The 13,066-nt window shown below is 38.4% G+C and overlaps 3 long non-coding RNA genes across 5 annotated transcripts; all 3 read left to right on the top strand.

Moving 5' to 3' along the window:
* Positions 1–2,446: 2,446 nt before the first annotated feature.
* Positions 2,447–2,873, top strand: LOC121050274. The gene is made up of 2 exons (XR_005802533.1): positions 2,447–2,617; positions 2,695–2,873. It is a non-coding gene; the product is annotated as an uncharacterized LOC121050274 (long non-coding RNA).
* A 1,182-nt stretch (positions 2,874–4,055) lies between these two features.
* Positions 4,056–7,191, top strand: LOC121049755. Its single transcript, XR_005801235.1, has 3 exons — positions 4,056–4,435; positions 4,911–4,971; positions 6,873–7,191. It is a non-coding gene; the product is annotated as an uncharacterized LOC121049755 (long non-coding RNA).
* Positions 7,192–9,789: 2,598 nt separating this feature from the next.
* On the top strand, positions 9,790–12,350 carry LOC121049754. Of its 3 annotated transcripts, XR_005801234.1 has the most exons (3): positions 9,790–10,146; positions 10,235–10,859; positions 11,957–12,350. It is a non-coding gene; the product is annotated as an uncharacterized LOC121049754 (long non-coding RNA). The 3 variants fall into 3 exon arrangements; XR_005801233.1 differs by having other exon boundaries at positions 10,275–12,350; XR_005801232.1 differs by having other exon boundaries at positions 10,235–12,350.
* Positions 12,351–13,066: the final 716 nt, after the last annotated feature.

Here is a 13,066-nt window from a genome sequence, read left to right as displayed (position 1 = left end):
GGCTAGCTAGCAATAAAATATAGCGACCCAGGTATGGTGGGTAAAAACTATTAAAATCCAATAAATCCTTAAGGCTTCCCCATGTCCCACGAATAAAGAAAACACAGGTACGTTTCCCAACCGTACTCGGAAATGTTCATAAAAAGTCGTATCAGTCAACAGCGTGTCCCACACGCTAAAATAATAATTAGATCATCAACAAGGCATTCCCAATGCCAAAAATCGTAGGTTGATAAATAAATATGAAAATTTACTCCAATAAAACTCAATTCGCAAATAAGGTCTCAAATCGACGAATATAAATATAGTATAAATAGTATAAATGCGGAAATCACATCGAGAACAATTCGTCGAAAATCAACATCAAATACAAAATTCGAATCCGAGCATAACAACTTAATAACCGAAAGTCACAACCGGTATAAATCGTAAATACTTCACAAAAATCATTATTGGAAACATATCCACGAGATAAATCGTAATCAAATTCATATGCTCGGAAAATAATATGTTAATTAAATAGAACATGCTTTAATAAATAAATGCATGCATCACTTATTTGAAAACAAAAGTCCACTCACAGTACTATTGGGCGACCACGCAAACAAGTTCCTTCATTTAGCCGTAGCTCGCAACATTGCCCTGTACACAATTATATTTCCGTAAACGGCAATCCGATAAAATAAATACGAACCTAAACGAAACCCGAAAATCCCTATTTCCATTACTTCTCAAATTCCACCCAAATCTCTTCCACAACACCAACTCCTCAATTTACGTATTCCACAATGAAAACGAGGGAAATCCGACGGCCGGATTTCCCACAATTCCATCACAAAACTTCAAACTTCGGAAATTCACAAACAATTCCAAACTCCTCCAAAATTCACCAAACTTCACATACAAGCTCTACAACATATATACAATTTAATGGGCTAAAAACTGAAATTAAAACACTGCCCTACATGCCTCCACGCGCCACCAACAGTGGCAGCGCGTGGGTCCCACGCGCCACCGGCAACCACCTCCCATGGCCACCAAAATTTGGCAGCACCATCTACACAACAGACCCAACATTTTTCATAACTACAACAAGTTCCAATTTTACCTTGAAGAGCCCCAAATTGGCCGGTGAAATTTTTCCAGAAAACTCCAAGAACCCTAGAAATTGCAAATCGTTAATTCAACCTCTACACTGCAAATTGAAATGAAAGACCTTAGGGGAATTGATCATTGGCAAAAACCGAACCTTCGACGCCAATTTGGTGGCCGGAGACGGCCGGATTCGTCGGAAATCAACTAAAATCCCGATCTGCTACAGTAACCTTCACAGCTCCAAATCGAGCTCTTCCTGCCAAATTGCTGCAAAACACCACCACAGACATGACCAGGGTGAGGAGGCGAGCCAGCTGATGTCCAGATTCCATCGTGGGGTGGCCGGAGGAGGAAGAAATCGGAGGAGGAAGAATCGGGCCTAAGAGGAAGAAAAGGTCGAGGGAGAAGAGAGAGAAAAACTGGGTAAGTTTCCAAAAATGGCAACTTACCACAGTAACTCGGCTATTTATAGAAACTTACCACATGAACAGTAACTTTAGTATTTCGCTTATAACTTTCCCATACGAACTTCGATTTTTACCTACCACATATCCACGCGCTCGGTTTAACGTCCTCTACAACTTTCATGAAGAATATTTTCTCAAATTTTGACCCAAACAAAAAGTCAACTTTTAGGGCCACTAAAAGCACTAAAACGACAGTAAAGTGGAAGTAAAGGCCATTTACCGTCCAAATGACTAGTAAACCGGTAAATTCAGGTTCGGGACGTTACACTAAAATCCCATTCTCTGTCTCTCTCTCTCTCTCTCTCTCTCTCTCTCTCTCTCTCTCTCTCTCTCTCTCTCTCTCTCTCTCGTCCTCTCCCTCTCATCCTCTCTCTGCCACCACCAGAAAACCACATCTCCGACTACTATCTCACAAAATTGCCACCGCCCATCAACGCAGCACCAAAATGTGACCTAAGCTCAATTGAAATCGAAGCCATGCATCGACCCTGACCTTTCTCTTCCGCTGTCCTTCTCTCTGCCATTGCCAGGAAACCCAAATTCCGGTCACCACCTCACATCACCGCCACTACCAAACCATAGCTCAGAGGATGACGAGCAAACTCGAGCCACAACTTCAAATTCCATGGCCGGTCAACCTCAATTCTTGCCCTCTCTAGAATTTCAGTTTCTACTAAGATCGATTCACCTTTCTCTGACCTCTCCTGAGCGACACCACCCCCAGAAATAGGATCAGTGCCTCACCAATCACCAAAACCCATGGCTCCGAGTTCTGTCTCTGACCAGAGCCGTCGAACGCACATGAGCTACCCAGCGCCGCTGTGAGCACCACCAGGTCATTCACTTCACCAGAGCCGTCGAACGCACATGAGCTACCGCGGTAAGCTGGATTTTCGTCTAGTTCATCTTGGTTAAGGCCTCTATCTTGAATTGGATTAAGGACCCTAATGCTGTCGTTTATTGGGATTGTGTGAGGATTTGGTGGATTTCTACATACTGGGAGATGTTGGAGAAGAGAGAAATTATTGGTTCAGTCCAATTGATATCGAAGATTGGTAAGGATTCTCAAACTCGGTTTCTGGTTATGAAGATTGGTTCGGGGTTGTCTATTAACTTGTGTTTTGCCTGCTAGGAATCTGAATGGTTGACAGTGGTGGAATGCAGATACGTTGGATTAGCTTCTAATTTGGAAAAGAAGAATGGTAAGGGTCTGGGTATTTGGATCTGTTTTTGCTGTTTATTGTGTGTACTCGGTGAAATTATGGGTATGTGAAATATTAGAAATGAAAGTGGTACTTGTTGTTTGAGTTATGTTGGAAACCTTGCATGATAGAGGAAAAGGATGAAATCAGTTTAGTATAGAGGAAATTGGTCTTGTGAATTAGCAAAAATTCGTTATCAACGTTGAAGTGTAAAATAAGAATGTCTATAACTATCATTTCGGATACCACGGTTGTAAGACAAGAAGTGAGTTGGTTATTGTTAACGAAAATGCAAATTGCTCAAGTTCATAAGAAATTGGTATTCAAAATGAAGTTATATTGGCTAATGATTATTGGGCCGAACTTAATAAGAAGTTCGTTTAGTAAATATCTTGACGATTACAAGGGAAATTAAGGAAGCTAACGTATACCAAGAAAATAGAAAGGTCTAACGAGTTGACCTAACATTTAATTTCAGATCATAGCTTTGTTAATTTCTCCATGTCCCGAAAATTGAAAGAAATTTATTTAGTAGAATGTTCGGGAATGGAAATTGCCATTTGTTTTCTTAAAGTAAAAGGTAAAGAAATGAAGGTGAAAGTGCCAAGTATAATCGCCATATCTCAAATGATTCAAATGCTACACTAGTCATTTGGATTATTTGGGAATGGGTAATAGAATTTATCTATTAAAGGAAGATCTCTACAAACACAAGTTCTAGATCATTGTTCGATTAAAGGATAATCCATTGGACTTTAAGGAAATTAAGTAAATGTTTTGGTTGCTTGGTTAGTTGAGTTATAGTGACGTTAAGTTACTCACTAATTCGATTTTTATTTCAAAGGACTTTAGCGTGTGCATATGGATTTGGACAAATGATCGAAAGTTGGGAACGAACCCGAATGTGGACGAGAACTCCATATCCCGGTAGGGTGAGCTGTCCCTTCCTTATTAGAGGATTTTCTATATGTGGAATTGTAACGTCCCGAACCTGAATCCACCGGTTTACTAGTCATTTGGACGGTAAACGACATTTACTTTCACTTTTAATTTCGGTTTAGTCCTTTTAGTGGCCCTAAAAGTTGACTTTTTGTTCGGGTCAAAATTTGAGAAAATGTTCTGCATAAAAGTTGTAGAGGACGTTAAACCGAGCGCGTGCATATGTGGTATGTAAAAATCGGAGTTCGTATGCGAAAGTTATAAGTGAAATACTAAAGTACTGTTCATGGTAAGTAGTATATATTTGAATTTTTACTGTAGCAGCCGGTAACTTTTCATTTCCCTCTCTCTCTCTCCTCCTCCCCGCGTCTCTCTCCCTCTTCTCTGCAACTCTGGCCACCTCACGATTCCGGCCACCTGGGGACGAATGAGTGGCACCGTTGGACTCCTCTACTCCTACCCAACCTCCCCACGACGGTAACTCACGGCGGCTTGGCCGGAAAACGACGCATCGGGTCCTTGAAGTTTCACTGTAGCAGAAGTGGTCAACGCCGATATTTTCCGATTTCAGCTGTCTCCGGCCACCAAACCGGCGTCGAAGGTTCGGTTTTTGCCAAGGATCCTTTTGCCCCTAGCCTTGAGCCACGATTTGCAACGTGGAGGAAGAATCGAAGAGATGAAATTCTGGGTTACTATTCACCGATCGGGTTCAACTTCTCCTTAATTGTTGAGGTGCTTCTACTCATTTTCTGACTTTGTCTCAGTTGAGAAAGTTGTTGGGTCTGATGAGATGATGGTGCTGCCAAAATTTGGCGGCCATCGGAGGTGGTTGCCGGTGGTGCGTGGGGCCCACGCGCTGCCACTGTTGGTGGCGCGTGGAGGCTTGTAGGGCAGTGTTTTAATTTCAGTTTTTAGCCCATTAAATTGTATAATTGTTGTAGAGCTTGTATGTGAAGTTTGGTGAATTTTGGAGGAGTTTGGAATTGTTTGTGAATTTCCGAAGTTTGAAGTTTTGTATGGAATTGTGGGAAATCCGACCGTCGGATTTCCCTCGTTTTCATTGTGGAATATGTCAATTGAGGAATTGGTGTTGTGGAAGAGATTTGGGTGGAATTTGAGAAGTAATGGAGATAGGGATTTTCGGGTTTCATTTAGGTTCGTATTTATTTTATCGGATTGCCGTTTACGGAAATATAATTGTGTACAGGGCAATGTCGCGAGCTACGGCTAGATGAAGGAACTCGTTTGCGTGGTCGCCCAATAGTACTGTGAGTGGACCTTTGCTTTTAAATATGGATGCATGCAAATGTTTTTCTTGAATTAATGCTTTATTTAATTAACATATTATTTTCCCAGCATATGAATTGATTTCGGAATTTGATTTCGATTTATCTCGTGGATTTGCTTTCAATAATGATTTTCATGAAGTATTTATGATTTATACCGGTGAATTTTGGATATTAATTTGTTATGCTCAGATTCGAATTTATAATTGATGTTGAATTTCGATGAATTATTTTCCGAGGTGATTCCCTGAATTAATTATATTTCTATTCGTTGTTTTGAGATTTCTGGAAAGGTTTTCGAAATGGGATTTCGATGAAGTTATTTCTTATTTATCTATCGACTTTCGGTTTTGGCATTGGGAATGCCTTGTTGATGATCTAATTATTCTTTTAGCGTGTGGGACACGCTGTCTATTTATGTGACTCTCTACGAGAATTTCCGGGTACTGTTGGGAATCGTACCCGTGTTTTCTTGATTCGCGGGACTTATGGGGAAGCCTTACTGATTTTCGATTTTCGTATGATTTTAACCCACCATACCTGGGTCGTCATATTTATTAGCTAGCCTATTAGTACTCCTCCCTGCTTACTATATGTTTGTGGGTGAGTAAGAGCAGAGCATGGGATGCTCCAGAGTGTGGGACACTTCGACCCAAGCCTGGGAGGCTCCCTTCTTTCGTATGGTGAAACTTCTTCCCCATATTATATTGTTGCTTGACTAGCGGGGCTAGTCCGATTTTCACTGTAGCCAGCGGGGCTGGCCTTATCTTTTTGAGAAACGATATTTCGGTTTTACGATCTATTTTTTCGAATGTTGTGACTAGCGAGGCTAGTCGGTTTATCGTTTTGAAATCCTTGGATTTAAAGCTAAATGTGTTTTTAACATTTGTGCATGCATCGAGTTTTTAAAGGAATAAATGTGGGAAAGTATGAAATCCTTGTTCTTTTAAATTGTTTATTTTTGTCCACTCACGCTAACGTTTTTCGTCTACTTTCCCCTGGGCCTTTCGGTTTCTAATTCCCAGTTTGCTGGAGTTGTTAGTTGAGGTCGGGCGTACGTGGTTCGAGGCATAGTTGATGAATAGCTTCTGCACTTCTTCATTTGGCTCTGATATTTTGTGAGTTAATAGTTTTGGGCAGTTCACTTTAGGGGTGACTTGGCCAATTCTCAGTAGAGTTATCTCTAAGGTGGGCCCCGCAGGGCCACCTAGGATTTCAGGGTGAAATCCGGGGCGGGTCCTGTCAGGAATGCTCTAGTATCATAATATGATGCCTGCAAGTACGTTTTTGGTTGTTCATTAGTCGATGCCTCGTGATATCCGTGTTTCCATAACTAACAATTGTTTATTGTGAAAACCAAGGCTAGACTTGCATGTTGAGTTACTGTACCCATTGTATGTTTGTACTTGTGACCTGAAAGTGAATGGGACCTAGACGCGTAGATTCCTAGGGATCCCACGGTGTCGATAACCGTAAACCTCCGGAGGGGGGTTGTGCTCCTATGTTTGTCGAGGAGAGGTGAGTACAGACAGTGAACCAGTCATAGGAGACTCAGAGCTAGGAAATGGACACTTTCACTATTTGTAGTCACAAGACTACAGAGTAGTTGGCCGGTTCTCAAAGGATGACGAACCGGGTCGGTCACTGATTTGTTTTACTTTTGCCGGCAAGTAAGTATCTCGGAGCTCCAAGTTGTGTGAAGCATGCTGCATCTGTTTTATAAAAGAGAACAAATGTTTGTGGTTGCCTCTTTTTAAAGTATTTTCGTTAAACGTGCACAATATTATGTAGTAAATATTTTCAAGTATATTATTTTTCAAACCTAACATGGTTGGGTCGGCCCCTACTGGGCATGCAAGGATGAAAGCTCACTCCTACAACAGTGTGCAGGTTTTGAGCATGTGGTCGGGTAGCGTACAGAGGAGGCACGTGGCCCGGCTTGGCGCATTCTTCTTTAATTTTATCAAAAGAAGGTTTTGGTCCTTTATTGGATTTTGAAGTAACTTGTTTATTTACTTTTGATTTATTTCCTACTTGTTTACCAAAACTTCGAGAGGCCCGTAACCCTGGGGCGCTTCTCTCGCACTTGTTGATATTTAGTGATTTGTTTTCCAAATTGGGCTCCGATTGTAAGCCCAAAACTTTTAGCCCATTTCAAATTCCGCTTTTGAAAATGTATTGTTTGGTTGCTAGAGCGACTTGTCCAAGAAAGTGTTTTGTAAACCAACAACCTAAACTCAAAAGGCCTTGCGGTTTCGGGTTGATGAGCTATCGAGATGCCATTCGTGACATGTCGATTCCTCATTGGCTCGGAGTCGCGGCGCTGTGGGACCCCCCTCTCGGTTCACCACATACGTATTTTCCAAATTCAATTTATTATTGCTATTTTTTGGATGAAATTAATCAATATTTGGAAACAAAAGTTAATGCCTATTTCTCGACATCTAATTCAATATATTAATGCTATTTGGAAATAAGAAAAATTATAGGAAATAGTTTAATTAAATGAAAAAAATATGAGTGTTTCAATTTAGACCTCCAAATTTACTCACTTGACCTCACTCCATTATGAATTATTAAATGACATTTATAACCTCCTATAAAATGACTATTAAGGACAATAATTATACCAAAAAGATATTATGTTTATTTTCTCTAGAGTTTCCAATTTAATAATATTATATTACATTCTTTATTATTTTCCTTATATATTTTCATTTTCCAATTTCACTACAGACTCATTAAAGCATTTATAAATATTTAATAAGAATTAAAACTAATAGATCATGTGACATAAAAATTTCTATCATTTGTTGAACGCATATGGGTGAGAGAGAACAAACGAAATTCTATTATGACCTAAATCTAAGTCTATCCATTATATTTGCAAAAAAAAAAAAAAATGCTAGGAATTAAAAAAATTATGAAATATTTAATCATGAGGTACAAAAAATAGAGAAAAAAGTTAAACAATAAGTATAAATGATTACTCTTTTTTTTTTTTTGCACAGTTAAAACAGAAATAGTTAAAAATTAAAAAAGAATAGTTCATGCTAAAACATTTTCTCGTCAGTTAGAAATTAATTTTTGAAACCCAACACCTTATGTTTGATTTTTTTTTATTGAATAAGTTACTTATGTTGTCTGATTAAGGAATGAACATTTAATTAAGATGTATAGAGTAATTATATCATTGAAATAGCTAAGTTTTTTATTTTAAAGATGAAATTTTTTTGCAAATTATATGATTGAGGTTATTTGAGGAAGTTTAGTGAGGTTTAGTGAGTAAATTTAGTATGTGAAAATTTAATAGGAGGTGCAAAGAGTACGGAGGTCAAGTGAGTAAATTTAGAGGTTCCAATAGAAAAATTCAAGAAATATTGGTCAAAGAATATGTAGATCCCTTCAATTAATACATAATTAATAGATGATATTTTTTTTCGTCATCTAATTAAATTCATTAATGTTATTTATTCATCCCCTAACATCTAAAAGGAAATACAAAAGGGAAGAGTTGGTTTTACAATAGTATGATGTGGCAAGATATATCATGTGAAATTGAAAATAAAATTTCCAGTTGTTTACATGGCATGACACATAGGATTTGAGGCTGTAAATCTTAGGCCTCATTGAGGCTGCCTATCATTGCCCGCATAAACAATTAGCACTTTAAAGTCTTGATATATTTTAACAAGGAAAGTTCTTCAGAACATTAATATACCAATACGTACATTCAAGTAGATTAAGTTTGATACAGAAGTAAACTGGCTCTATACATTAGTAGATAGACTAATTTGGTTTAGTCTTAATTTAGTCTACATACCTTTATATCAAGATCACCAAATCTTCATCGAAACCTCACCTTGAACAACCCAACTCTTAAGCAAGCGGTAGGAGTATCCTAAATATGAAAGTCAAGCCTATTTTGGCATGGAAGTTTAAGATCAGAGTGAGCTGGTCACTACAAAAAAAAACACTCCAACGGCTACGGCAGTCTGCAACGGCATGGATTTGTCGTCGCCAATAGTCCCATTTTGGCGACTGCAATTGTAGGCGTCGCACTAATAGGAATGGGATGCGACGGCATGGCGTGTTTTTAATATCAATAGCGACGGAGAATCAAACGCGGTGGCTAATAAACCTTGAAATGCTTTTTGAAAAAATAGAAAAACCATTTGCTTCGGGAAAAGAAGCAAAACAGATCTCTCTCCTCCCCACCCCCCCTCAGATTTACTTTCTATCCTTCTCTTCATCTTGTCGACAACCAGCCGATTATGTGGAGAATCTCTCATCACCTCCTTGACGATTGTAGCTTCTCTCGGGTAAAAACCTCTTCATCTTCCTCTCTTTCTATCTATGCGACTCGGGTCATTCTTGGGCTAAGGTTGTGAAGTTACATTTACAATAAACAGCTTTAGATAATTAATTTTTGTGATTTGATTCAATCATAGGGTAGGGGCTTCTGGGTAAGTGGTTATTAAGGCTTTGTAGTCGATTAATTTCAGTTTGCTTGATAAATTTATATCGTTAGGTTATTTGGGTATTAGATAGTCGGGACTCCGTATCCAAATTTCCAAGTAAAGTGGAGGATACACTAGGGAGCTTCTAGATTGACCAGATATATCCTTGGACTGTAGAAGCTTTTGTGATTTCGATTTGAATTTTTGAGATTTATACGAAAATGTGGATAGTACGAATTGGTTTAAAAGTTTTTGATTTGCTGTTTACGCTGTTGTATCTTCGCAATCAATCCCAAATTCCTAAGTCGTCAAATTCTTTGCCATTTGGCATATATGATGTGATTTGTGACTTTATTCCAATGGTAACTGAACTACTTCCGGTAGATGTTATCACAGAACAATGCTCCCTCACTTTCAGAAATGAACTTGGGAGTACTGGGACCAGTTGTTCTACAATGATTGCATCAAAGAAGCAGAGATTTATCAGGGCAGAAATGGTCATACAAGGGCTATGAATTTTTTTTCCGAGTTAGTTGTGTACTAGAGGAATGCCACAACTCAGTTTGTTTCTTTTTATAGGTTGGGCTAAAATGAGAAGCCATGAATCTCGGTTCTCCAACTTCCACCTCTATCTGCACTGAATTGGAGGAGGGTGTTTATAGGGACACAAAATCAACAGCCACTGACTTGGTATAAGGTATGAATTGAGAACTAGAAATATTGAGTACCAACTAAACATTTTCATTCTTGTTCATTTATTATCATAAAGCAATTTTGGATAACAGTGATACTTGAACCCTCCTGCCAATTCTGATGCACCTGAAGGAGATGAGCCTTTGGCTTTGGACATGGGGAGCATGCATGGGGAAGGGTCAAGTATGATTCAATGGGGAGAGCATTGGAAGATACTGGACTATTCATGCTAATGGTAATTGGTGATTTTTTAGCTAATCCACTTGGACATGGGAATCGTTACAAACTGAATCTATTAGCGTGCAATCCACCAGTTCAATATATTGCAAGGTTGTTCTTCATGAATATTTGGGTTCAAGTTTCATTGGGATTTGTCCTGATTGAGTGCTAGTATATATGAACATATATATTCTCTTGAATTCTTTTATAAGCACATACTTGTTTGATTTCATAATCTCTTGGTGCTGTATGTTCAAGAAGGGGTTTTGATTCCGAGGCCGGAGACTGAACTCATTGTTGATTTGGTGGGTGATGTGGTGAAGGATGAGGAGGGTTTCAGAGAGGGTTTGTGGGCAGATTTGGGGACTGGGAGTGGGGCTATTGCTATTGGGATTGGGAGGGTTTTGGGGACTGGTGTCAGAGTCATTGCAACTGATTTGAGTCTCACTGCGATTTTGATTGCGGGTTTTAATGTGGAGAGGGAGGTATGGTTTACAGGTTAGTGTTTGGCATTGTGCTTGGAGCTTAAAAGTGACATTAAAGTAGTTGTGTAGACATGCTATGTTGTGTTTTGAATTTATGTTGAGATAGATAGAGAATGCTATAGTTATAGCTTTGTAATGGATTGGATTAGTTTTGGAGAATGAGAATGTCTACTAATAATATGAGTTGTTAAATGAAAATGCAAGAAAAAGAGTAGAGCTTTATCACCTTGGTATTCACTATTTGACAATTGTTGGATTAAGTTGGGCAAGAATTTGAGTCCATAACATTGATGGTTTTGGTAATTTAAATGGGGTTTTGGTATAATACTTGCAGAGACTAAGGTAGAGTGTTTGAAAAAATATGACGAGAGGAGTAGTGCCCGAGAGTCTTCAAGAGCATGCAAGTACCTAAATTTGGACATTATTGAGAATGTATTGTTTTGTTGTTGTGTTGTTATATACCGTTTTAATTCTTGCTGCCTTATCTAAAATTATTGTAGGCTGCCCCATGCATTACAACTGACCCCTTGCTTGTGTTGGTATACCTTTGGGTTGAGCATGAATTAAATGCAATCAATTTTTAAAGGTTCTGTAAGGTCAGGTTTGCTTGGCTTGTGTTAGTTTGTTTTCCATTGTGATACTTGGTCTTTTTCATGTCACAAGCAATTGTTAAGGAAAACTCTCTCTCTATCATTCAATACTTGGGTTGTTGTTGCATAAGAGGCAATTTCCAATAACACAAAGCAATTCATCAAATACTTAGTATATCATTGTCCCGTGTTAGTTCATGTATTTTACAGATTTTGATGTTTCAGTTTTAAACTCATTCTATGTGAGAACAAAATCTAGTCTTTCAGTATTCAGTCTGGTCTTTCTTAATAGAGATGTAGAAAAAGTTATATCCATTATATTTGGCCATTTTTGTTCAGTACAAGTGATTGGGTTGTTGATGACTTAGGCAGGCAGCATTATTTTATTTTATTTTTTGTTACAGAAGGGAATTGGTATTGAGTGTCGAAACTGCTAAGTGTTTCTTTTCATCATTTCGCCCTTTGAACTTTTTATACTCTTGAAGGTGCCAAGTAGTAACATTGCTTTTATATTCATCAGCATATATTTGAGCCCTGGAGAGGCAGTAATTGTTGCTCAGGAAGTTGTCAATATAATGGCTGCGAAGGGATATGATCTGGGACAAGATACATTAATCAAGGCCAAAAGCTTCTGATGAGTCCTACCAAGTATCAGCTACTACAACAGCCAAGGTTTACAGCTACTTCATAAAACTATATTTTTCTCTTTACAGAGGGGAGAGTTATCAAGGGAACACCTCCATCGATATGAGCAAGCACCATATGCCCAGAATGTAGTTGAGATAGAGAAAAAAAAGCTTTCCGATCACCAAGTTTGTATTTCAATGTATATTTTGCATATCACACATGAGCTTTTTGTATTTTAGAATTTTGAACATTGCTCAGATGTATGACCTTCGTTTCTTTAAAGCTTAGTTATCTTGTAAACTTTCATATAACCTTCATTTCTTTTATAACATTCATTAATGTATCATTCCCTTTTGTATAAGTTGCATTCCTTTTTGTATAGCTTTTATCTATAAAAAATAAATAAAAAATTGGCATGCATTTTGCATGCCAATTTATTTATTTATTTAAAAATACCCCCTTTGTGACGGCATTTTTGCAGTAGCAAATTTCTTTTGGCGACGGCAAAAAACTTGAGTAGCGATTGGTGGCATTGCCATTGGTATTTGCGACGGCATTTTTCAGTCGCAAAATTCTTACGACTGCAAATGGTTTGCCGTCGCTAATAATTTTGCCATGGCGCATTTGCTATCGCAAATACTATTGGCGACGGCAGCAATTGCGTCTGAAGCATTGCCGTCGCTAATGCTCTTTTGAGACGGCAAAAGAGGCTTTTGCTACGGCATGGCGCCGTGGCTGTTGCAATTTTTTTGTAGTGGGTTTTAAAAGTGTGCGATCATGATGGCATCATCGAATTTAGCGTGACCGCTTGCTTTGTACATAAAGTTTTCTTCATTTTTTTCTTGATGAAATCTCAACCAGAGGAATTTATCAAGAAAAAAAAATGTTTTAAAGAGAAAGAAGGTAAGTAAGGCATAAACAGTAACACAACCATCTTCCTATCATAAAGAACGTACCCAAAATAACAAAATTAGGAATACCCAACATATCCCTATTACAATGA

Source organism: Rosa chinensis, chromosome 6 (assembly GCF_002994745.2).
Source record: "Rosa chinensis cultivar Old Blush chromosome 6, RchiOBHm-V2, whole genome shotgun sequence".
NCBI classification, from domain to species: Eukaryota; Viridiplantae; Streptophyta; class Magnoliopsida; order Rosales; family Rosaceae; genus Rosa; species Rosa chinensis.
This window is presented reverse-complemented; position numbering and strand designations above follow the sequence as displayed.